Source organism: Hordeum vulgare, chromosome 7H (assembly GCF_904849725.1).
Source record: "Hordeum vulgare subsp. vulgare chromosome 7H, MorexV3_pseudomolecules_assembly, whole genome shotgun sequence".
In the NCBI taxonomy this organism is placed as follows: domain Eukaryota; kingdom Viridiplantae; phylum Streptophyta; class Magnoliopsida; order Poales; family Poaceae; genus Hordeum; species Hordeum vulgare.
Genome location: NC_058524.1, coordinates 549,088,282 through 549,113,791, shown reverse-complemented (window position 1 = coordinate 549,113,791; position 25,510 = coordinate 549,088,282).

Below are 25,510 nucleotides of genomic sequence, written 5' to 3'. Positions count from 1 at the left end.
ACATATATTGGCGACAACATAATAGGTTCAGATCTGAAATCACGGCATTCGGGCCCTAGTGACAAGCATTAATCATAGCCAAGTAGTAGCAACATCAATCTAGAACATAGTGGATACTAGGGATCAATCCCCGTCAAGAACTAACTCGATTACATGATAGATCTCATCCAACTCATCACCGTCCAGCAAGCCTACAATGAGATTACTCACGAACAATGTAGAGCATCATGGAATTGTCGATGGAGAAAGGTTGATGATGACGATGGCGACGATTTCCCCTCTTCGGAGCCCGAAACGGACTCCAGATGTGCCCTCCAGATGAAGAACAGGATGTGGTGGCGCCTCCGTATCGCAAAACGCGATGAAACCTTCTCTCCATTTTTTTCCAGGCGAAACGAAAGATATAGAGCTGAAATTGGGGGCCGTGGTGCCACGTGGGCCCCACAAGCCTGCACGGCGCGACCTAGGGGGGTGGCCACGGCCTGTGGGCTTGGGGCCCACTGGCACGCCCCCTCCGGTGGATCTTTGCGCATGTATTTTTCTTTTATTCAAGAAAAAATCTCCGTAAATTTTCAGGACGTTCCAAGAACTTTTATTTCTGCACAAAAACAACACCATGGCAATTCTGCTGAAAACAACGTAAGTCCGGGTTAGTTCCATTCAAATCATGCAAATTAGAGTCCAGAACAAGGGCAAAAGAGTTCAGAAAAGTAGATACGACGGAGACGTATCAACTCACCCAAGCTTAAAGCCTTGCTTGTCCTCAAGCAATTCAGTTGACAAACTAAAAGAGACAAAAGAAAAACTTTGACGAACTCTGTTTGATGTTGTTGTTGCAACTATGTCTAACTCATAACCAGAGTTTCAGCAAGATGACAATCAAGCCACATAAGCAAATGACATCTAGGTCTCACGGTAAACTCATATCAATGGCATAATCAACTAGCGAGCAAATAATAATAAGTCTCAAACGTCAACACTTCAATCAAAACAACCTGAAGCAGTACGAATAGATGGTATTTCGCTAGCTCTTTCTGAGACCACAAAACATAAATGCAGAGCACCTTAAAAGACCAAGGGCTGACTAAACATTGTAATTCATGGCAATGAAGATCCAGTCATAGTCATACTCAACACAGTTAAAAGCAAAGCATAAAAATGACACAGGTGCTCTCTAATTGGTGCTTTTGTAAGAGGAGGATGACTCAACAGGAAAATAAATAGACATGCCCTTCGCAGAGGGAAGCATTGATTTGCAGAGGTGCCAGAGCTCAAGCTTTTAAAACAGAGATAATAATTTTGGGTGGCATGCTTTCATTGTCAACACAATGACTAAGAGTTCTTAACATATTCCACGCTACACATGCTATAGGCGGTTCCCAAACAAAAAAGTAAAGTTTTGACTCCCCCACCACCAATCAATCACACTCCACGGCTAGCCGAATCCTCGGGTACCGTCCAAACCAACATCAATCCTGGGGGAGTTTTGTTTGCAATTATCTTTTCGATTTGAGCATGGAACTGGGAATTCCAATTACCGGCCCCTTTCTCGTGAATGATAGTGAATAAACACATATCGAGGATAACACGCCTAACATGGAAGATACCAATAGCCCCCTGTCTCCACATGAGCGGTTCGGGCATGTAAGACAGATTATTTCTTGAAGATTTAGAGAGTGGCACATGCAAATTTACTTGGAACGGCACGTAGATACCACACATAGGTAGGTATGGTGGACTGATATGGCACAACTTTGGGTTTATGGGAGTGGATGCACAAGAAGTATTCCCGCTTAGTACAAGTGGAGGCTAGCAAAATACTGGGAAGCGACCAACTAGAGAGCGACAACAGTCATCAAAATGCATTGAGATTAACTAGCATTGAGTGCAAGCATGAGTAGGACATAAATCACCATGAACATGAACATCATAGAGGCTATGTTGATTTTGTGTCAACTACATGCGTGAACATGCGCCAAGTCAAGCCACTTGAAACATTCAAAGGAGGATACCATCCTATCACACTACATCATAGTCATCTCAACATTCATGTGGGCAATCAAGACAAACCATTATAAGCTCCTAGCTAAGTAAGCATGGCATAAGCAACTATGATCTCTAAGTTGTCATTGCAAACATGTTTCCCTCACAACAAAGCTGAATCAGGCATGATGAGCTAGTCATATTTACAAAAACAAAATAGATTGAGTTCATACCAGCTTTTCCAGGCTCAGTCACTTCATCATATATCGTCATTATTGCCTTTCACTTGCATGAATGAATGATGTGATCAATAATAAGCGTGCTCGTGCATTGGACTAAAGCTGGAATCTGCAGGCGAACACAAAGGAGAAGACAAAGTAATATGGCTCTTTGAAAGCTAAACAGGTATGCATGCAAGAGCTACTAAACATTGTAACCAATATCTTCTACCTTGACCCAAAGAAAAAGAAAACTATCTACACGAGAAACCTCCCAACAAGCAAAAGAAGAAAAGAAAATATTTTTGTTTTTCTCAAACTAGACAGACACACGAAAAGAAAACGAGAAAAAGAAAATAAACTAGCATGGATGATACAGTGTCAAAGTGTGAACACCGGCTAACAAAGTGAAGGCATAAGCAAGAATGTAAAGTCGGTGAGAACACGTACTCCCCCAAGCTTAGGCTTTTGGCCTAACTTGGTCTACTCCCAAGGAGGGAAATAACCAGCTCCGGGGTACTCCGGAGTGGACTGAGGATGCCACTGCTGTGTGAGCTCCTCCGGCTCCCACAAGTGCCTAGAGGCCATATTACGCATCAAAACTACCTCGGACCAGCTAGAATTAGCATGCAAAGCTCAAGAACATGGTCACCAAGGCAGGAAAAATATGCGGAGTATAAGGCACTAGAGCAAAAACTAATTGGACCAATGGAGGAGTCACTTACCAAGGAGTAATTTCCCCAAAACAGTTCGGAGAACGGTGATTTGAGCAAAGAGATCGAAAATCCCAGCAAGAAGAGCAAGAACACGGGTTTGAGCTGTGAAACGATTTTTTTCTGGAGGTAGGAGAAGCGGATGAGAGCAAGAATGAGTGGAGGGGGTGCATGTGGGCCCCACAAGCCTGGGTGGCGCGGCCAGGGGGGTGCCCGCGCCCCTAGGGCTTGTGGCCCACTGGTGTGGCCCCCAGACAGACTCTTCATCCTAGTATTTTTCAAATATTCCAGAAAAAATCAAACTAGATTTTCACATCGTTCGGATAATTTTTATTTTCGGGGTATTTTTCCACAGGACGCTAAAACAGAAAACAGGGAAAACTAAACTAACTCTATCATTTTTCTTCTAAGCAACCTAAAGTGAAATCTTGGAACAGAGGTTTGTGACTCCTCAATTCATCCATCTCATGGTCATTGAAAGAAATCCGTCAATGGGGTTGATTAAATCCCCTCGACAAAACTTTCTCGAATCGCAAAAGAGAACGGAGAATTTTCGAATAGTCACTAGGTCACCTCAATGGGGATATGTATCTCCCCAACAAGAAAATCATACTTCATCTTGACACGAGGAATAGGGCATTCAAAGCTCCCAATAAGAATCGATGAAGTTTTTTCGATAGCATTGATGCAATGTACTCGATATTGTTTCTTCGGAAAGTGCATCGTATGCTCATTACCGTTGACATGGAAAGTGACATGGCCTTTGTTGCAATCTATAACAGCCCCTGCAGTGTTTAAAAAGGGTCTTCCGAGGATAACAGCCATGGCATCGTCCTCGGGAATATCCAGGATAACAAAGTCTGTTAAGATAGTGGTGTTAGCAACCACAACAGGCACATCCTCGCAAATGCCGATAGGGAAAGCAGTTGATTTGTTGGCCATTTGCAGAGAGATTTCAGTGGGTGTCAACTTATCCAGTTCAAGTCTACGATAAAGAGAGAGAGGCATAACACTAACACCGGCTCCAAGGTCGCACGACACAGTTCTAACGTAGTTGCCTTTAATGGAGCAAGGTATAGTGGGCACACCGGGATCACCTAGTTTCTTAGGAGTTCCACCCTTGAAGGTATAGTTAGCAAGCATGGCGGAAATCTCAACCTCAGGTATCCTCCTCTTATTAGTCACAATATCTTTCATGTACTTAGCATACGGAGACATCCTGAGCATATCCGTCAAACGAATTTGCAGAAAGACATGTGTGATCATTTCAACGAAGCGCTCAAAATCCTCATCATCCTTTTTCTTGGATGGTTTGGGAGGAAAGGGCATGGGTTTCTGAACCCACGGCTCCCTTTCTTTACCATGCTTCCTAGCAGCAAAGTCATTCTTATCGTATCTTCTATTCTTAGGCTGTGGGTTATCAAGATCAACAGGTTCAATCTCCACATCCTTTTCATTGCTAGGCTAAGCATCTTCATGAACATCACTATTGATATTATCATTAGGCTCATGTTCATCACCAGATTGTGTTTCAGCATCAGAGATAGAGGCATCGTTTGGACTCTTAGGGGTAGCAGCAACAGGGTTGCTAGCATGCAGGTTCCTATCACCTTTCTTGTTCTTTCTAGGATGACTAGGTGCATCAGTGCTAACTCCTTGAGAATCTTGTTCAGTTCTCTTCGGATGACCCTCAGGATACAGAGGTTCCTGGGTCATTCTACCGCCTCTAGTAACGACTCTGACGGCATTGTCATTCAACTCATTGAGCAAGTCATTCTGAGCTTTAAGTACTTTTTCTACCTGAGTAGTAACCATAGAGGCATGCTTATTCAGAAGTTTAAGATCATTGACATTTCTGTCCACACAAGCACTTAAATGACTAAGCATACGAGCATCCTTTTCCAATTGTCTGCTAACATAATCATTGAAACTCTGTTGTTTGGCAACAAAGTTATCAAATTCATCCATGCATAAGCTAGCAGGTTTATCAAAACAAATATCACTCTCATCAAACCTACGCAGAGAATTTACTTCTACTACCTGTATCGGGTTATCGAGACCATGGATCTCTTCGATAGGTGGTAGATTTTTGACATCTTCAGATTTAATGCCTTTCTCTCGCATAGATTTCTTGGCTTCTTGCATATCTTCAGGACTGAGGAATAGAATACCTCTTTTCTTCGGAGTTGGCTTAGGAGGTGGTTCGGGAATAGTCCAAGCATTCTCATTGCACAAGATGTTATTCAACAGAATCTCAGCTTGTTCTACGGTTCGTTCCCTAAAAACACTACCGGCACAACTATCTAGATGGTCTTTGGAAGCATCGGTAAGTCCATTATAGAAGATATCAAGTATCTCATTCTTCTCAAGAGGGTGATTAGGCAAAGCATTCAGTAGCTGGATAAGCCTCCCCCAAGCTTGTGGGAGACTCTCTTCTTCAGCTTGAGCAAAGTTGTATATTTCCTGCAAGGCAACTTGCTTCTTGTGGGCATGGAACTATTTTTTAGAGAAGTAGTAGACCATATCCTGGGGGCTACGCACACATCCAGGAGCAAGAGAAGTGAACTAGGTCTTAGCATCATCCTTTAGCGAGAAAGGAAACAACTTGAGCATATAGTAGTGGCGAATCTTTTCCTCACTAGTGAATAGGGTGGCTATATCTTGTAGTTTGGTAAGATGGGCTACAACCGTTTCAGACTCATAACCGTGAAAGGGATTAGATTCGACAAGAGTGATTAACTCAGGGTCGACAGAGAATTCATAATCCTTATCGGTCACAAAGATAGGTGAAGTTGCAAGCTTCGGGTCGTATTTCATCCTAGCGTTCAGAGATTTTTCTTTCCACTTGCGCAGAAGTTTTTCAACATCATAGCTATCCTTACACGGAAGAAAGTCCTCAGCTATCTCTCCCTCCATAACATAGCGCATATCAGGCATAACAGGCAATTCAGGCATAGTAGCAGGTTCTACTTCAATAGTATCAGCAGTTTCAGAAGTATCACCACATCTAGCAGCAACTCTAGCAATATGTGCATCAAGGGAACCAAGTGGCAAAGCAGTATCAAGCATAGCATCATCAGGCATAGTATCTAGCATAACATCATCAGGCATAGTATCAAGCATAGCATCATCAGGCATAGTATCAAGCATAGCATCATGAGCAGCAGAAGTAGCATCATCAAGCACATGCGACATATCAAGATTTGTAGCAGGAGGCGAAGTCGCAAACTTACTCAAAACTAAAGGTGAATCAAGTGCTAGATGGCAGTTCCTTACCTCTCCTCGTAGTGGAAGGTAGGATTTTAGTTCTTGGATCTTTCGGATTCCTCATAGTGATCAACAGACGTCAATCCCAAGTGACCCAGAGAATACAGCTGTGCCTCCCCAACAAAGGCGCCAGAAAAAAACCTTGATGTCCCACAAGCGTATGGGATCGCAACAGTTTTTGAGGGTAGAGTATTCAACCCAAATTTGTTGATTCGCCAAGACGGGAGGCGAAAGAATATTCTCAAGTATTAGCAGCTGAATGTGTCAGATTCAACCACACCTGAAAGATTAGTGTCTGCAAGCAAAGTATTGGTAGCAAGGTAGTATGATAGCAACGGTGCCAGAAATGATCTGTTGACGATAGACTATTCCTAACTATTGTATCAATGGCGCCATCACGTTGATGGGGGATTATTCTTGAGAAGAATGCTTCCCCGGCTAAGGCTCCAACAAAGTCTTGCAACAAGTAACAGCGGAGTAGTAAGGAACAACGGTAGCAGCAGCAGCAAAGTAACAAGTAACAACAGTAGTGAGAGCAGCAACAAAGTGGCCCAATCCCTTTTGTAGCAAGGGACAAGCCTAGGCAAAGTAACGTAGTGAGAACCAGTAGTAAAAGACTCGTAGGCAGTGGATCGGTGATGGATGAGTATGACGAATGTGATTCATCATGTAACAACTATAACATAGAGAGATATGTGACTAGCTCCCGTTCGTCAATCTAATGTAGGCATGTATTCCGTATGTAGTCATACGTGCTTAGGGAAAAGAACTTGCATGACATCTATTGTCCATCCCTCCTGTGGCAGCGGGGTCCTAATGGAAACTACAGGATATTAAGGTTCTCCTTTTAATAAAGAACCGGACCAACGCATTAACACGCGGTGAATACATGAACTCCTCATACTATGGTCATCTCCGGGAGTGGTTCCGGCTATTGTCACTCCGGGGTTGCCGGGTCATAACACATAGTAGGTGATGCTGCTAGCAGTCCCCGGCAAAAACACTAGAAGAATGTTGTTGACATGTTCTTGACTTGATGCCTCCGCGACAACAGAGACAGAACTGCTCCCAGTTGCTCAACAATTAGCAATTGTCTTGCAATGGCCCACGAGCGTGTGGGATCGCGGCAGTTTTTGAGGGTAGAGTATTCAACCCAAATTTGTTGGTTCGCCCATAAGGAAGTGAAAGGATACTCTCAAGTATTAGCAGCTGAATTTGTTAGATTCAACCGCACCTGAAAGATTAGTATCTGCAAGCAAAGTATCAGTAGCAAAGTAGTATGATAGCAACGGTGCCAGACACGATTTGTTGACGCAGACTATTCCTAACTGTTGTATCAATGGCGCCAGTAAGTTGCCCGTGGACGGGAAATATTCTTTCCCGTCAACTTCGTGCGAAAAAGTATTGTAGCAGGTAGCAGCAGTGTAACGAGTAACAACAGTGGCAAGGAACAGCTGTAGTGACAGCAGCAGAGCAAAACAAGTAACAACATAAGCAACAATAGTAACAGCAGCAGAGCAAAACAAGTAACAGCAGTGGGACAAACTTGTAGGCAATGGGTCGGTGATTCGTTTGGATGGCATTCATCATGCAACAGTTATAACACGGAGAGATATGTGGCTAGCTCCCGTTCGTCAATGTGATGTAGGCATGCATTCCGTGTGTAGTCATACGTGCTTAGGGAAAAGAACTTGCATAACATCTATTGTCCATCCCTCCTGTGGCAGCGGGGTCCAAAAGGATACTACGGGATATTAAGGTTCTCCTTTTAATAAAGAACCAGAACAACGCATTAGCACTTGGTGAACACATGAACTCCTCAAACTATGGTCATCACCGGGAGTGGTTCCGGTTATTGTCACTCCGGGGTTGCCGGGTCATAACACATAGTAGGTAACTACAACTTGCAAGATCGGATCTAAAACACATATATATTGGTGACAACATAATAATTTCAGATCTGAAATCATGGCACTCGGGCCCTAGTGACAAGCATTAAGCATGGCAAAGTAGTAGCAACATCAATCTCAGAACATAGTGGATACTAGGGATCAATCCCCGTCAAAACTAACTCGATTACATGATAGATCTAATCCTACTCACCACTGCCCAGCGAGCCTACGAATAGATTACTCACGAAAGATGAAGAGCTTCATGGAATTGGAGAGGGAAGAAGGTTGATGATGACGATGGCGACGATTTCCCCTCTCCGGAGCCCGAAACGGACTCGAGATCTGCCCTCCAGATGAAGAACAGGATGTGGCGGCGCCTCCGTATCGCAAACGCGATGAAATTTTCTCTCTTGATTTTTTTCTAGACGAAAGTGAATTTATAGAGCTGGAGTTGGGGGCAGCAGACCCACGTGAGCCCCACAAGCTTGGTTGCCGCGGCCAGGGGGGGGGGGCAACAGGGCTTGTGGCCCACTAGCCCATCCCCTCCGGTGGATCTTTGCGCACGTATTTTTCATATTTTCTTGAAATATTCTCCGTAAATTTTCAGGACGTCCGAGAACTTTCATTTCTGCACAAAAACAACACCATGGCAATTCTGCTGAAAACAGCGTTAGTCCGGGTTAGTTCCATTCAAATCATGCAAATGAGAGTCGAAAACAAGGGCAAAAGAGTTTGGAAAAGTAGATACGATGGAGAAGTATCAACTCCCCCAAGCTTAAAACCTTGCTTGTCCTCAAGCAACTCAGTTGACAAACTGAGAGAGAAAGAAAAACTTTGACAAACTCTGTTTGATCTTGTTGTTGCATCTATGTCTAACTCATAACCAGAATTTCAGCAAGATCACAAGTTAACCACATAAGCAAGTGACACAAAGGTCTCACGGTAAACTAATATCAATGGCATAATCAACTAGCGAGCAAATAATAATGAGTTTCAGATACCAACAATTCAATCAAAACAAGCATGAAACAATATGAATAGGTGGTATCTCGCTAGCTCTTTCTGAGACCGCAAAACATAAATGCAGAGCACTTTCAAAGATCAAGGGCTGACTAAACATTGTAATTCATAACAACGAAGATCCAGTCATAGTCATACTCAATATCAATCAAAAGCAAAGCATAAAAATGACAGGGGTGCTCTCTAATTGGTGCTTATATAAGAAGAGGATGACTCAACAGGAAAATAAATAGACAGACCCTTCGTAGAGGGAAGCATTGATTTGCAGAGGTGCCAGAGCTTAAGCTTTGAAAAGAGAGATAATTATTTTGGGTGGCATGCTTTCATTGTCAACGCAATGACCAAGAGTTCTCAATATCTCCCACGCTACTCATGCTATAGGCGGTTCCCAAATAGAAAAGTAAAGTTTTAACTCCCCCACCACCAATCAATCACACTCCACGGCTAGCCGAATCCTCGGGTACCGTCCATACTAACATCAATCCGGGGGGAGTCTTGTTTTACAGTTATGTTTTCGATTTAACCGTGGAACTGGGCATTCCAATTACTGGCCCCTTTCTCGTGAATGACAGTGAATAAACACATGTCGAGGATGACACGCCTAACATGGAAGATACCAATAGCCCCCTATCACCACATGAGCGGTTCGGGCATGCAAAACAGATTATTTCTTGAAGGTTTAGAGAATGGCACATGCAAATTTACTTGGAACGGCAGGTAGATACCGCAAATAGGTAGGTATGGTGGACTCTCATGGAAAAACTTTTGGGTTTATGGAGTTGGATGCATAAGCAGTATTCCGCTTAGTACAAGTGAAGGCTAGCAAAAGACTGGGAATCGACCAACTAGAGAGCGACAACAGTCATCAAGATGCAATGAGTTTGACTAACATGGAGTGCAAGCATGAACATGATATAAATCACCAAGAACACGAACATCATATATGCCATGTTGATTTTGTTTCAACTACATGCATGAACATGCGCCAAGTCAAGCCACTTGAATCATTCAAAGGAGAATACCATCCTATCATACTACATCATAGTCATCTCAAAATCTATGTTGGCATTCAAGACAAACCATTATAAGATCCTAGCTAAATAAGCATGGCATCAGAAACTATGATCTCTAAGTTGTCATTGCAAACATGGTTCTCTCACAACAAAGCTGAATCTGGGACGACAAGCTAGTCATATTTACAAAAACAAAATAGATAGAGTTCATACGAGCTTTTCCAGTCTCAGTCACTTCATCATATATCATCATTATTGCCTTTCACTTGCACGATCGAACGATGTGAACAATAATAAGAGTGCTCGTGCATTGGACTAAGCTGAAATCTGCAGGCAAACACAAAGGAGAAGACAAAGTAATATGTCTCTTTGAAAGCTAAACAGGTATGCATGTGAGAGCCACTAAACATTGTAACCAATATCTTCTACCTTGACCCAAATAAAAAGAAAACTATTTACATGGGAAAGCTCCCAACAAGCAAAAAGAAGAAAGGAAAATCTTTTTGGGTTTTCTCAAAAGGACACAAAACAAGAAAACAAGAAAACGAAAATAAACTAGCATGGATAATACACTGGCAAAGTGTAAACACCGACGAACAAAGTGAAAGCATAAGCATGAATATAAGGTCGGTGAGAACACGTACTCCCCCAAGCTTAGGCTTTTGGCCTAGCTTGGTCTATTCCCAAGGCGGGAAATAACCAACTCCGGGATACTCCGAAGCGGACTGTGGATGCCACTGCTGTGTGAGCTCCTCTGGCTCCCACTGATAAACTGGCGTCTGGTACTCGACTGGCGGCTCGGGCACGGGCACCTGTGGTTGGGCTAAGCCCCAATATGCGTAGATGTCCGAGGGCATAATAGTGTACCTGCCTGCATGAAGATCGAACAAAGAAGGAGCAGGCAAAGTAATAGTCTCTCGAGTACCCTGACTAAATACCAGGTTATAAATCATCCGTCTACTAGCATCTCTATCCAAAAAATCATGGCGAACCATGCTATCATAATCCAGATATTTTTCAGGAAGAAGCATCTCTTCTTCCTCGCAAAGTCTAATAGGTATCTCAAAGTGTCTAGCAAGACGAGTAGCATAGATACCTCCATAGACAACACCTTTGGAACAGTTTGTGTTCAACCGCTGAGCTACTGTAGCACCTAGGCTATAAGCCTTAGTGCTATAAAGGCCTTCGCGCAAAACTGCAAGGTCTCGAGAGCTAAGTGATCCAGCCTCCCCACGACCAATCAAACATTTTCCCACAAATAATGAGAAGTACCGAAGCACAGGAAAATGTATGCTAGCAATTATAGCGTGAGACACTCCTCTCTCCTCTCCAACAACAATAGTACCTATGAAATCCTCCAAGTCCTGTGGACGAGGATCATGAATATCCCCAACATAAGGTAATTTGCATGCATTGCAAAAATCCTGTAGTGTCATGCACTAGGGGATGTCGTACAACATGAACTCAACCATGGGAGGATTCTTCCTCGGATAAAAGTTGAAGCTTTGAACGAAAATATTGGTGAGGAGGAGGTATTGTGAGCACTTATCTTCAACGAACTCGGTAAGACCTGCGCTCTCCACCAAGTAATAAAAGTCTTCATAAAGCCCGGCGGCGCGCAAAAATTCATCACTTGGCCACTCGCACGCTCGAACTTCTGTGACTCGAGGAACCACATACTTGGGGTGGTTCTTCTCATCCTCCTTGGGGTTACGGCTTGAAGATCCTCTCAAGAACCTCCTCATCTTTTTTCCTTTTCTAGCTCTGAAAAATTCTGAAATTTTTAGAGACTTTGAAAGAAAAGTGAGTAAGGATTAACCCAACTCGTAGCAACTACTCCTACTAGTGCCTAGAGACTGTATCACGCGCTAAAACTACTTGGGACCATCTAAAATCAACATTTCAAGCTCAAGAACAGGGTCACCAAGGTAGTAAGAATACGCGAAGGATAAAGCACTAGAGCAAAAACTAATTGGACCAATGGAGGAGTCACTTACCAAGGAGTAATTTCCCCAAAACGGTTCGGAGAATGATGCCTTGAGCAAGGAGATCGAAAATCACAGCCAAATGAGCAAGAACACGGGTTTGAGCTGCGAAACGATTTTTTCTGGAGGTAGAGGAAGAGGATAGGAGCTGGAATGAGTGGAGGGGGCCCCCGTGGGCCCCACAAGCTTGCTTGCCGCGGCCAGGGGGGTGGCCGCAGTGACAGGGCTTGTGGCCCACTGGTGTGGCCCCCAGGCCAGCACTCAGTCCCAGTATTTTTCAAATATTCCAGAAAAAATCATACTAGATTTTAAGGACCATCGGAGAACTTTTATTTTCGGGGTATTTTTCTCCGGGACGCTAAAACAGGAAACAGGAAAAACTAAACTAGACCTATCATTTTTCTTCTAAGCAAAAGAAAGTGAAAGCTTAAAACAGAGGTATGTGAGTCTTTGATTCATCCATTTCATGGTCATTGAAAGAAATCCGTCAATGGGGTTGATCGAATCCTCATGACAAAACTTCCTCGAATCGCAAAAGACAACAGAGAATTTTCGAATAGCCACTAAGTTACCTCAATGGGGATGTGAATCTCCCCAACAAGCAAATCATACTTCATCTTGACACGAGGAATAGGGCATTCAAAGCTCCCAATAAGAATCGATGAAGTTTTTTCGATAGCATTGATGCAATGTACTTGATATCTTTTCTTTGGAAAGTGCACGGTATGCTCATTACCGTTGACATGGAAAGTGACATTGCCTTTGTTGCAATCTATAACAGCCCCTGCAGTGTTTAAAAAGGGTCTTCCGAGGATGACAGCCATGTCATCGTCCTCAGGAATATCCAAGATAACAAAGTTTGTTAAGATAGTGGTATTAGCAACCACGATAGGCACATCCTCGCAAATGCCGACAGGGAAAGCAGTTGATTTGTCGGCCATTTGCAGAGAGATTTCAGTGGGTGTAAACTTATCCAGTTCAAGTCTACGATAAAGAGAGAGAGTCATAACACTAACTCTCGCTCCAAGGTCACATAAGGCAGTTCTTACGTAGTTTCCTTTAATGGAGCAAGGTATAGTGGGCACTCCGGGATCACCAAGTTTCTTAGGAGTTCCACCTTTGAAAGTGTAATTGGCAAGCATGGTGGAGATCTCAAGATCTGGCATCTTCTGTTTATTGGTCACGATATCTTTCATGTACTTGGCATATGGAGACATTTGGAGCATATCAACTAACTGCATCTACAGAAAGACGGGTCTTATCATTTCAATAAAGCGCTCAAAATCCTCATCATCCTTTTTCTTGGATGGCTTAGGAGGAAAGGGCATAGGTCTCTGAACCCATGGCTCCCTTTCTTTACCATGCTTCCTAGAAGTGAAGTCATTCTTATCGTATCTCTTAGGTTGCGGGTTATCAGGATTAACCGTAGGTTCAATCTCCACATCCTTATCATTGCTAGGTTGAGCATCATTATGAACATCGCTGTCCATATTGTCACCAGGTTCATGTTCATCACCAGATTGTGTTTCTGCATCAGACGATAAAATATCATTTGGTTCTTCAGGTGTGAAAGAATTTGGTGGACTAACATGCATGTTTCTATCATCCTTCTTCTCCTTAGGATGACTGGGTGTATCAGCATTAATTCCTTGAGAATCTTGATCAATTCTCTTAGAATGACCCTGAGGATACAAAGGTTCTTGAGTCATTTTGCCTCCTCTAGTAGTGACTCTGACAGAGTTGTCATTTAATTCATTCAGCAGGTCATTCTGAGCTTTAAGTACTTGTTCTACCTGAGTAGTAATCATAGAGGCATGTTTACTCAGAAGCTTCAGATCATTGACATTTCTGTCTACACAAGCACTTAAATGACTAAGCATACGAGTACTTTGTTCCAAATGTGTGCTAACATAATCATTGAAACTCTGTTGTTTGGCAACAAAGTTGTCAAATTCATCAAAGCATAGGCTAGCAGGTTTAAAAAAAGGAATATCACTCTCATCAAACCTATGCAGAGAATTTACTTCTACTACCTGTATCGGGTTATCGAGACCATGGATCTCTTCGATAGGTGGTAGATTTTTGACATCTTCAGATCTAATGCCTTTCTCTTGCATAGATTTCTTGGCTTCTTGCATATCTTCGGGACTGAGGAATAGAATACCTCTTTTCTTCGGAGTCGGCTTAGGAGGTGGTTCAGGAATAGTCCAAGCATTATCGTTGATCAAGATGTTATTCACTAGAGTCTCAGCTTGTTCTACAGTTCGTTCCCTAAAAAGACAACCTGCACAACTATCTAGGTGGTCTCTAGAAGCATCGGTAAGTCCGTTATAGAATATATCAAGTATCTCATTCTCCTTAAGAGGGTGATCATGCAAAGCATTCTGTAGCTGGATGAGCCTCCCCCAAGCTTGTGGGAGACACTCTTCTTTGAGTTGAGCAAAGTTGTATATTTCCTGCAAGGCAGCTTGCTTCTTATGGGCAGGGAAATATTTCTCACAGAAGTAATAGACCATATCCTGGGGACTACTCACACATCCAGGAGCCAGAGAAGTGAACCAGGCTTTAGCGTCATCCTTTAGAAAGAAAGGAAACATCTTAAGGATATAGTAGTAGCGGATCTTCTCCTCACTAGTGAAAAGGGTGGCTATATCGTGTAGTTTGGTAAGATGGGCTACGACCGTCTCAGACTCATAACCGTGGAAAGAATCAGATTCGACTAGAGAGATTATCTCAGGATCGACAGAGAATTCATAATCCTTATCGGTGATAAAGATAGGTGAAGTGGCAAACTTCGGGTCGTATTTAATCCTAGCTTTTAGAGATTTTTCCTTCCACTTGAGAAGTAATTTCTCAGTGTCATAGGCATCCTTACATGCAAGAAAATCCTCAGCTATCTCTCCCTCCATAACATAGCCCTCAGGTATATCAGGCAATTCATATCTAGGAGAGCTAGATCTAGCAGGAGCAAAATCAGGTTCTATCTCAATAGTATCGGCAGTTTCAGAAGCATCACGAGCATTGGCAGTAACTCTGGCAATATGAGCATCAAGGAATACCCCTAGTGGCACATCAGGCAAAGTAGTATCTCTAGCAGTATCAAGCATAACATCATCAGGCAAAATAGCATCTCTAGCATCATCAGGCAAAGCAGTATCAGGCATAGCATCTCTAGCAGTATCAGGCATAGCATTTCTAGAAGTATCAGACATAGCATCTCTAGCAGTATCAGGCATAGTAGCATCATAAGCATCATCAAGCACATGCGACATATCAAGATTTCTAGCAGGAGGTGATGTCGCAAACTTACTCATAACTGAAGGTGAATCAAGTGCAGAGCTAGATGGCAGTTCCTTACCTCCCCTCGTAGTTGAGGGCAAGACTTTGGTTTTTGGATCTTTCAAATTCTTCATAGTGATCAGCAGATATAAATCCCAAGTGACTCAGAGAATATAACAAACCCTTCCCCGACAACGGTGCCAGAAAAAGCTGCTGCTAGCAGTCCCTGGCAACGACACTAGAAGAATGTTGTTGACGTGTTCCTGACTTGATGCCTCCGCGACAACAGAGCCAGAACTGCTCCCAGTTGCTCAATAATTAGCAATTGTCTTGCAATGGCCCACCAGCGTGTGGGATCGCGGTAGTTTTCGAGGGTAGAGTATGCAACCCAAATTTGTTGGTTCGCCCGTCAGGAAGTGAAAGGATACTCTCAAGTATTAGCAGCTGAATGTGTCAGATTCAACCGCACCTGAAAGATTAGTATCTGCAAGCAAAGTATCAGTAGCAAAGTACTATGATAGCAACGATGCCAGAAACGATCTGTTGACGGCAGACTATTCCTAACTGTTGTATCAATGGCGCCAGTAAGTTGCCCGTGGACGGGAAATATTCTTTCCCGTCAACGTCGTGCGAAAAAGTATTGTAGCAGGTAGCAGCAGTGAAACGAGTAACAGCAGTGGCAAGGAACAACAGTAGTGACAGCAGTAGAGCAAAACAAGTAACAACAGAAGCAACAGTAGTAACAGCAGCAGAGCAAAACAAGTAACAGCAGTGGGACAAACTCGTAGGCAATGGGTCGGTGATTCGTTTGGATGACATTCATCATGCAACAGTTATAACACAGAGAGATATGTGGCTAGCTCCCGTTCGTCAATGTGATGTAGGTATGCATTCCGTGTGTAGTCATACGTGCTTAGGGAAAAGAACTTGCATGACATCTATTGTCCATCGCTCCAGTGGCAGCGGGGACCAAAAGGATACTATGAGATATTAAGGTTCTCCTTTTAATAAAGAACCGGAACAACGCATTAGCACTTGGTGAACACATGAACTCCTCAAACTATGGTCATCACCGGGAGTGGTTCCGGTTATTGTCACTCCGGGGTTGCCGGGTCATAACACATAGTAGGTAACTACAACTTGCAAGATCGGATCTAAAACACACATATACTGGTGACAACATAATAATCTCAGATCTGAAGTCATGGCACTCGGGCCATAGTGACAAGCATTAAGCATGGCAAAGTAGTAGCAACATCAATCTCAGAACAGAGTGGATACTAGGGATCAATCCCCGTCAAAACTAACTCGATTACATGATAAATCTCATCCTACTCATCACCGTCCAGCGAGCCTACGAATAGATTACTCACGAACGATGAAGAGCTTCATGGAATTGGAGAGGAGCCCGAAACGGACTCCAGATCTGCCCTCCAGATGAAGAACAGGATGTGGCGGCGCCTCCGTATCACAAACGCGATGAAATCTTCTCTCTTGATTTTTTTGGACGAAAGTGAATTTATAGAGCTGGAGTTGGGGCCGGCAGACCCATGTGGGCCCCACAAGCTTGGTTGCCGTGACCAGGGGGGGCGCGGCAATAGGGCTTGTGGCCCACTGGCCCATCCCCTCCGGCGGATCTTTGCGCAGGTATTTTTCTTATTTTCCAGAAATATTCTCCGTAAATTTTCATGACGTTCCGAGAACTTTCATTTCTGTACAAAAAACAACACCATGGCAATTCTGCTGAAAACAACATCAGTCCGGGTTAGTTCCATTCAAATCATGCAAATTAGAGTCCAAAACAAGGGCAAAAGAGTTTGGAAAAGTAGATACGATGGAGACGTATCAGGTGACTACAACTTGCAAGATAGGATCTAAAACACACATATATTGGCGACAACATAATAGGTTCAGATCTGAAATCATGGCACTCGGGCCCTAGTGACAAGCATTAAGCATAGCCAAGTAGTAGCAACATCAATCTAGAACATAGTGGATACTAGGGATCAATCCCCGTCAAGAACTAACTCGATTACATGATAGATCTCATCCAACTCATCACCGTCCAGCAAGCCTACGATGAGATTACTCACGAACGATGAAGGGCATCATGGAATTGTCGATGGAGAAAGGTTGATGATGACGATGGCGACGATTTCCCCTCTCCGGAGCCCGAAACGGACTCCAAATCTGCCCTCCAGATGAAGAACAGGATGTGGCGGCGCCTCCGTATTGCAAAACGCGATGAAACCTTCTCTCTGATTTTTTTCCAGGCAAAACGGAAGATATAGAGCTGAGATTGGGGGCGGTGGTGCCACGTGGGCCCCACAAGCCTGCACGGCGCGACCTAGGTGGGTGGCCGCGGCTTGTGGGCTTGTGGCCCACTGGCACGCCCCCTCCGGTGGATCTTTGCGCATGTATTTTTCTTTTATTCCAGAAAAAATCTCCGTAAATTTTCAGGACGTTTCGAGAACTTATATTTGTGCACAAAAACAACACCATGGCAATTTTGCTGAAAACAACATCAGTCCGGGTTAGTTCCATTCAAATCATGCAAATTAGAGTCCTAAACAAGGGCAAAAGAGTTCAGAAAAGTAGATACAACGGAGACGTATCACCGCCTCAAGTTAATTAAAACATTAATAGGATTTGGGTATTTGATCTAAGTTGGCCGTTGACCTTTTTCGCACAAACCTTCATGCGAGATAAGTTATGGGTACTCAGCATCGTTGTATCAGCCGAAGCTCTCCGGACGTCGGCATTGAGCTGCACGTGCCCGAGTGGTCTGCATAAGCATTAATCTTGCATTAGAGGTGTGAGGACTGATCTTGGCCACCCACGCAACATGCAGGAGCGCAAAGGGCGATTGGCCCAAGACCCCTCCACGCTTAGGATGTAGACCATCGGGCTGGCATCTATGTTGAGCCTAGGTAGCGCTGTGACTTGTTGATCTTCCGAGGTGGGCATGACATAGGAAAGTGTGTCCGACCAGAGTTGATCTAGCATGTTGGGAAATGGGGTGCACCCCTACAAGTATGAATTGAACTATTCGAATAGACGTGTACACGATAACAGGATGACTTGGGATTGTATCTTGATCTAATACAACTAGAACTGTGACTTAACTACAATGATTGGCTCCGAGGTTGCTTTCTCGTAGGGAGTCAAGGAACAATCTCTGGGCGCGACTTAATTAAATTTGCTGCAACAATATGACTATTAATATGATACCGATATGTACTCTTCTAATGCTGCAAGACATTGAAGATGCTAGTCTTCGATAGGACTAGACCTTCTCTCCATTCTTGCATTCTGTAGTCAGTCCAAAGATATAGCCACATTCCTTTGATAGTGATGCATACTTACCATAGTTCTGATGTCAGTCTTGCAAGTACTTTGGATGAGTACTCACTGTTGCTTTTCCCCCTATTTTCCCCTTGATACGATTGTCACACTCAGATGACGGAGACCAGGGGATGGCTTATCTTGCTGACGACGACTACTACCCCGATGGTACCTACTACTACGTGGAGGCCGCTCACGACTAGGAGTAGCTTAGGAGGTTCCTAGGCAAGAGGCCTCGCCTCTTTCGATCTATGTTATTTTTGTGCTAGCCTGCTCGGGTACGTCCATTTTGCATCATGTTTTGTTACTATTATTTATAGTGTTTTCATGAATTTTGACACTTGGTGAAGTAATTCTAATGACTTTTCTCTCATAATATGCAAGGTTTACATCAAGTGGGAGAATGTCGATAGATGGAATTCTGGACCTGAAAAAGCTACGTCAAAGATACATGTTCTCCACATCTCAAATTAGGCTGAAACTTGAGATTTATTCTATAAAAAATAAAAAATGCTGGAGTGAAGAAGTACCGGAGGAGGGCTACCAAGCGCCCACTAGACACCATGGCGCGCCAGCCCCCCTGGCGTGACCTGATGTCTAGTGGGCCCCCTGGCCCACATTTGGGGATAATCTTCTCGTATAAATTCCCTTTTGCCTTGAAAAAAAAAGAGGTGGACTTTTGGGATGAAGTCATGCTGTCTCGAGGCGGAACCTGGGCACGAGCACTTTTGCCATCCGGTGGAGCGATTCCATCGGAGAAACTTCCCTCCCGGAGGGTGAAATCAAGGCCATCGTCATCACCAACAACCCTGTCATCTTGGGGAGGCAAATCTTCATCAATGTATTCATCAACACCATCTCCTCTCAAAACCCTAGTTCATTTCTAGTGCTCAATGTTGTACTGGAACCTCGGATTGTTACCTGGGGTGTGACTAGTAGTGTTGATTACATCTTGTACTTGATGCTTTATGGTTTACTTGGTGGAAGGTCATATGTTCAGATCCAATATGCTATTTAATACCTATCTGATCATGAACATGTTTATCACTTGTGAGTAGTTACTTTTGTTCTTGAGTCCACGGGAGAAATCATGTTGCAAGTAGTCATGTGAAGTTGATATTTGTTTGATATTTTGATGATATGAATGTTGTGATTCCCTTAGTGGTGTTATGTGAACGTCGACTACATAACACTTCATCATCTTTGGGCCTAAGGGAATTCATTGTGGAGTATTAATTAGAGGGTGGATTGTGAGAGTGACAGAAACTTAAATCCCAGTCTATGCACTACTCTGTAAGGGCAGATTTCGATCCTTATGTTTAATGCTATGGTTAGAAATTATTCTTAGAACTTTTCTCGTAGTTACGGATGTTTGTGGGAGGGTTAATCATAAGTGAGAGTTTTTTTCAAGAACAACACCCAAGCACCGGCCCACCCACATATCAAATTATCAAAATACCGAACGTGAATTAACCCAAAATGACAATAGCGACTAGATGAAATTCTTGTGTGCCCTCAAGAACGCTTTGCCTATTATAAGAAATTCTTTTGGCATGTCCTTTGCCACAAAAGGATTGGTCTACCTTGCTGCACATATTTTTACTATTGCTACTTGTCACTTTTTACAATTATCTTGCTATCAAACAACTTGTTACCGCTATTTCAGCGCTTGTAGAAATTACCTTGCTGAAAACAATTGTCATTTCTTTCCGCTCCTCGTTGGGTTCGACACTCTTACTTATCGAACGGACTATGATTGACCCCCTATACTTGTGGGTCATCAAGACACTTTTTTGGCGCCGTTACCTGGGAGTGAAGCGCCTTTGGTAAGCGATCTTGGAGTTGGAATCGATTGCAATTGGCGTTTCACCAAAAATTATATCCTATGCATCTTGTTCATCGTGATCGGAATTGTATCTATACTTTTTGGCCTCATGAAGGAGAAAGTATTTCTCTAGATCGGGGAAGGCTGAAGTCAATGTTGTATTCATGCCCCAATAATGAGCTCTCGAGAGAAATTATTATTCAGAATTTTTATGCTCGACTTTCTTGTAATGATCAAACCATGCTTGATACTTCTCTTTTTGGTTCTTTTATGAAGAAGACTATTGAATTTAGGTGGGATCTTTTGGAATGAATTAACCTCAACTCTAAAGATTGGGAGCTCGATAAGGTAAAGAGATAGGTATAAAACTTAAGTTTGATTCTGTTAAATCTTTTATGAATACCAATGCTTGCAATGATTATAGCACTAAGTATGGACTTGACTTTGAGATAGTAGCCTCATTCTGTGAAACCTTTGCTTCTCATGTTGATCTCCCTAAAGAGAAATGGTTTAAATATCATCCATCTATTAAAGAGAAAAATGAACAACCAATTAAAGTTGAGGATGAAACTATCATTTACAATGTGGACCCAGTTGTGCCTACTCCTTACATTGAGAAACCACCTTTCCCTTTTAGGATAAGGAACATGCTAAATCTTCAACTATGGTTAACAAAAGTTATGTTAGAACAACCAAATTGTCTGAGAAAATCAAGGTAGAACCTAGTACTGCTATGTTTAAAGATCTCTTGGTAGACAATATTGATGGGCATGATATTTATTTCTGTAATGAAGCTGCTAGAATTGCCAAACCTCATACTAAGGATAAGAATAGACATGTTGTTGGCATGCCTGTCGTTTCAGTCAAAATAGGAGATCATTGCTATCATGGTTTATGTGATATGTGTGCTAGTGTTAGTGCTATCCCTTTTACCTTATATCAAGAAATTATGCATGAGATAGCACCCGCTATAATAGAAGACATAGATGTTACTATTAAACTTGCTAATAGTGACACCATCATGCCACTTGGGATTGATAGAGATGTTGAAGTCTGGTGTGAAAAAGTAAAATACCCTACTGATTTTCTAGTACTTGGCTCACCGCAAGATAATTTTCCCCATAATATTTGGTAGACCCTTATTTTGATGATTGCTTAAGCAACCTTGATCGAGTTTTGTAGAGATGTGAGCAAACTAACCTTGATCGAGTTTTGTAGAGATGTGATCGAATTGACAGAAGTGCCACTTTATGGTTAACGAAGGTAATGTCTTGGGCCATAAAATTTCCGAACGAGGTATTGAGGTGGATAAGGCTAAAGTTGATGCAATTGAGAATATGCCATGTACTAAGGATATCAAAAGTATCCGTTGGCCATGCTGGCTTCTATAGGAGGTTTATCAAAGACTTCTCTAAAATTTCTAGGCCTCTTACTAATTTATTACACAAGGATGTTCCTTTCGTTTTTGATGATGATTATGTAGAAGCCTTTGCAACAATTAAGAAAGCCTTAACTTCCGCACCTATTGTTCAACCACCTAATTGGAACTTGCCTTTGTAAATTATGTGTGATGCTAGTGATTATGATGTTGTTGTTGTTCTAGGGCAAAGAGTTGATAAGAAATTAAATGTTATCCATTATGCTAGTAAAACTATAGACAGTGCCCAAAGAAATTATGCTGCCACTAAAAAATAATTCTTAGCAGTTGTATTTGCTTGTGATAAATTTAGATCTTACATTGTTGATTCTAAAGTAATTGTTCACACTAATCATGCTTCTATTAAATATCTTATGGAAAATAAAGATTCTAAGCCTAGACTTATTAGGTGGGTTCTCGTTCTTCAAGAATTTGATTTGCATATCATTGATAGGAAGGGAGATGAGAACCCCATAGCGGATAACTTTTCTAGGTTAGTAAATGTTCTTGATGACCCACTACCTATTGATGATAGCTTTCCCGATGAACAACTAGCTGTGGTCATTGTTTCTCATAACACACCATGGTTTGCTAATTTTCCTAATTACATTGTTGCTAAATACATACCACCTAGTTTCACCTATCAACAAAAGAAAAAAAATTTCTTCTTTGATTTAAGACATTACTTTTGGGATGACCCACATCTTTATAAAGAGGGAGTAAATAGTATTATTAGACATTGTATACCTGAGAATGAATAGGAAGAAATCCTTCAGAAGTGTCACTCTGAGGCTTATGGAGGACACCATGCGGGAGATAGAACTGCACACAAGGTATTATAGTCTGGATTTTATTGGCCTACTCTTTTCAAAGATGCTCGTAAGTTTGTTCTCTCTTTTTATGAATGTCAAAGAATTGTTGATATTAGTAGACGTCATGAAATGCCTATGAATTATTCACTTGTTATTTAACCATTTGATGTTTGGGGATTTGATTATATGGGATACACATATTTTAGTTGTCGTTGATTATGTCACTAAATGGGTTGAAGCTATTCCAACCAATAGTGTTGATCATAACACCTCTATTAAGATGCTTAAGAAAGTTATTTTCCCATGTTTTGGAGTCCCTAGATACTTAATGACTATTGGTGGTTCGCACCTTATTCCTGGTACTTTTCGTAAGTTGCTTGTTAGATATGATGTTAACCATAGAATTGCATCTCCCTATCATCCTCAGTCTAGTGGTCAAGTAGAATTAACCAATAGAGAAATAAAATTAATATTGCAAAAGACTGTCAATAGGCCTTGAAAGAATTGGTCAAATAAATTAGATGATGCATTATGGTCCTATAGAATAGCTTATAGAAATCCAATGGGTATGTCTCCTTATAAAATGGTTTATGGGAAATCATGTCATTTACCTCTTGAGTTAGAACATAAAGCTTATTGGGAAATGAAAGAACTCAACTATGATTTCAAACTTGCTGGTGAATAGAGGTTATTTGATATTAGGTCATTAGATGAATGGAGAACCCAAGCCTATGAAAATGCCAAACTATTCAAAGAAAAAGTTAAAAGATGGCATGACAAAATAATCCAAAAGCGAGAATTCAAAGTTGGTGAATATGTTCTATTGTACAATTCTCGTCTTAAATTTTTTGCAGCAGAACTTCTCTCCAAATGGGAAGGGCTATATATCATCGAAGAATTTTATCGGTCTCAGGCTATTAAGATCAATAATACCGAAGGCACTAACTCGAAGGTGGTCAATGGACAAAGAATAAAGCACTATATCTTAGGTACACCAATTAATGTTGAAACAAATATTATCCAAACCATGACACCAGAGAAGCACATTAGGGAGACCTTTAAGAACACTCCAGAACCCTTAGAAGGAATGGGTATGTGATACGGTAAGTAAACGGGCTCAGAAAAATCCGCAAAAATATTTTCTGGTTGTTTTGGAATATTAGAAAAATTGGGAAAGTGGGAAACACACAGGAAGGCAACCTAGGTGGCCACTAGACACCAGGGTGTGCCAGGCCCCCTAGCGTGGCTTGATGTCTAGTGGGCCCCTCGGGAACCTTCCTGGCTCCGTTTTATTGCGGAACACGTATTTCCTCGTAAAAAAGTTCTCTATATATATCTCCCGGTGATTTGACCCCGGTACCACAGTGAAATCCTCTGTTCTTGTTTCGAGTTGTTTTCCCTGGCAGATGTGAAATTATGTCCTCTCAAGATTCGGAGGGAGAGAGATACATCTCTGATTTCGTCGCAAACCCTAGGGTCTACGGAGAGGTGGATCACTATGGCTGCACTACGGAAGAGGAGGAAGACGAGGATATGAAGGAAGCTAAGGGGGATAGCTCCGAGGAAGAGGAAGTTCCACATCCTCAATCCGGAGATATGCACGTGGAATTCAAGAAGTCATGCCTCCCCAACAAGTACAAACCTAAGGTCCAATTTATTCCTTCCCATTTTCTGCAGGAGAGCAAAGACGCATTATGTGAAAAGATGTTAAAGCTGGAGTTGGAGAATGAGGGTGTGAGGGCGGATAATTTTAGCCTCACATGGAAGTTGGAGAAGAAAAACATATCATCACCACCTTCATCTTCACCACCAAAGAAGGAGACTTGACTACACGGGTATGGGCAACCCCCTTGGCTTGTGACAAGCTTGGGGGAGGCGCCCCGGTATTGTATCACCATCACTCTTATTTATCTTTATCCATCTTAGTTTAATCTTTACCTAATTTGAAATTTAGTCAAATAAAAGTTTAGTTCAATCCTTTTCTTTTGAGTGCTAGTTTCGTGATCTATCTATCTATCTATGTAACCGAGTGAGAGTTATATAATAAAATTAGTTTGAGTTTTTATTATTTACTTTCTTGCTGCAATCAAAATAAAGGAAAATAATGAAAAAGATCATATGCCAATCTTATAGTAAGTAGTGACATCACATAAGGAAAAGTATAAGTGGTAAAATTTGTTGAAGGTTGACAAATATAACATTGATCGGTGATGCAACACATGAAAGAATTAATAAGGGAAGAGATGATTTACATGAAAATACACTATCCATGACATCTTTTATGATTGTGAGCCCCCATTAATTATAATATGCCAAAACTATTGGCATTGGACAAGGAAGACAACATAATGATTTATGCTTGTTCACATTCACATAGAAGTTATATTGTTATAGATCCTCTAACATGTGGTGCTTTCCCAATACCTTTGCTAGCCAAAAATCCGCACTAAGTAGAGATACTAGTTGTGCTTTCAAAACCATAAACCCAAATCCATGTTTCAAGAGTCCACCATACCTACCTATGGATTGATTAAGATCCTTCAAGTAAGTTGTCATCGGTGCACAAAGCAATAAAAATTGCTTCTAGACATGTTTAATCATTTAGTGTTAGGGGAATTAAGCGTTGTACAAACTTGTGATGGCAATAATAAAAGCGACGGACTCCATAATAAAGGTTGCCATCATAAGGGGAAATATAACGTAATGTTCCTTTCTACTAAGAGATTTAGCATACAACCAAA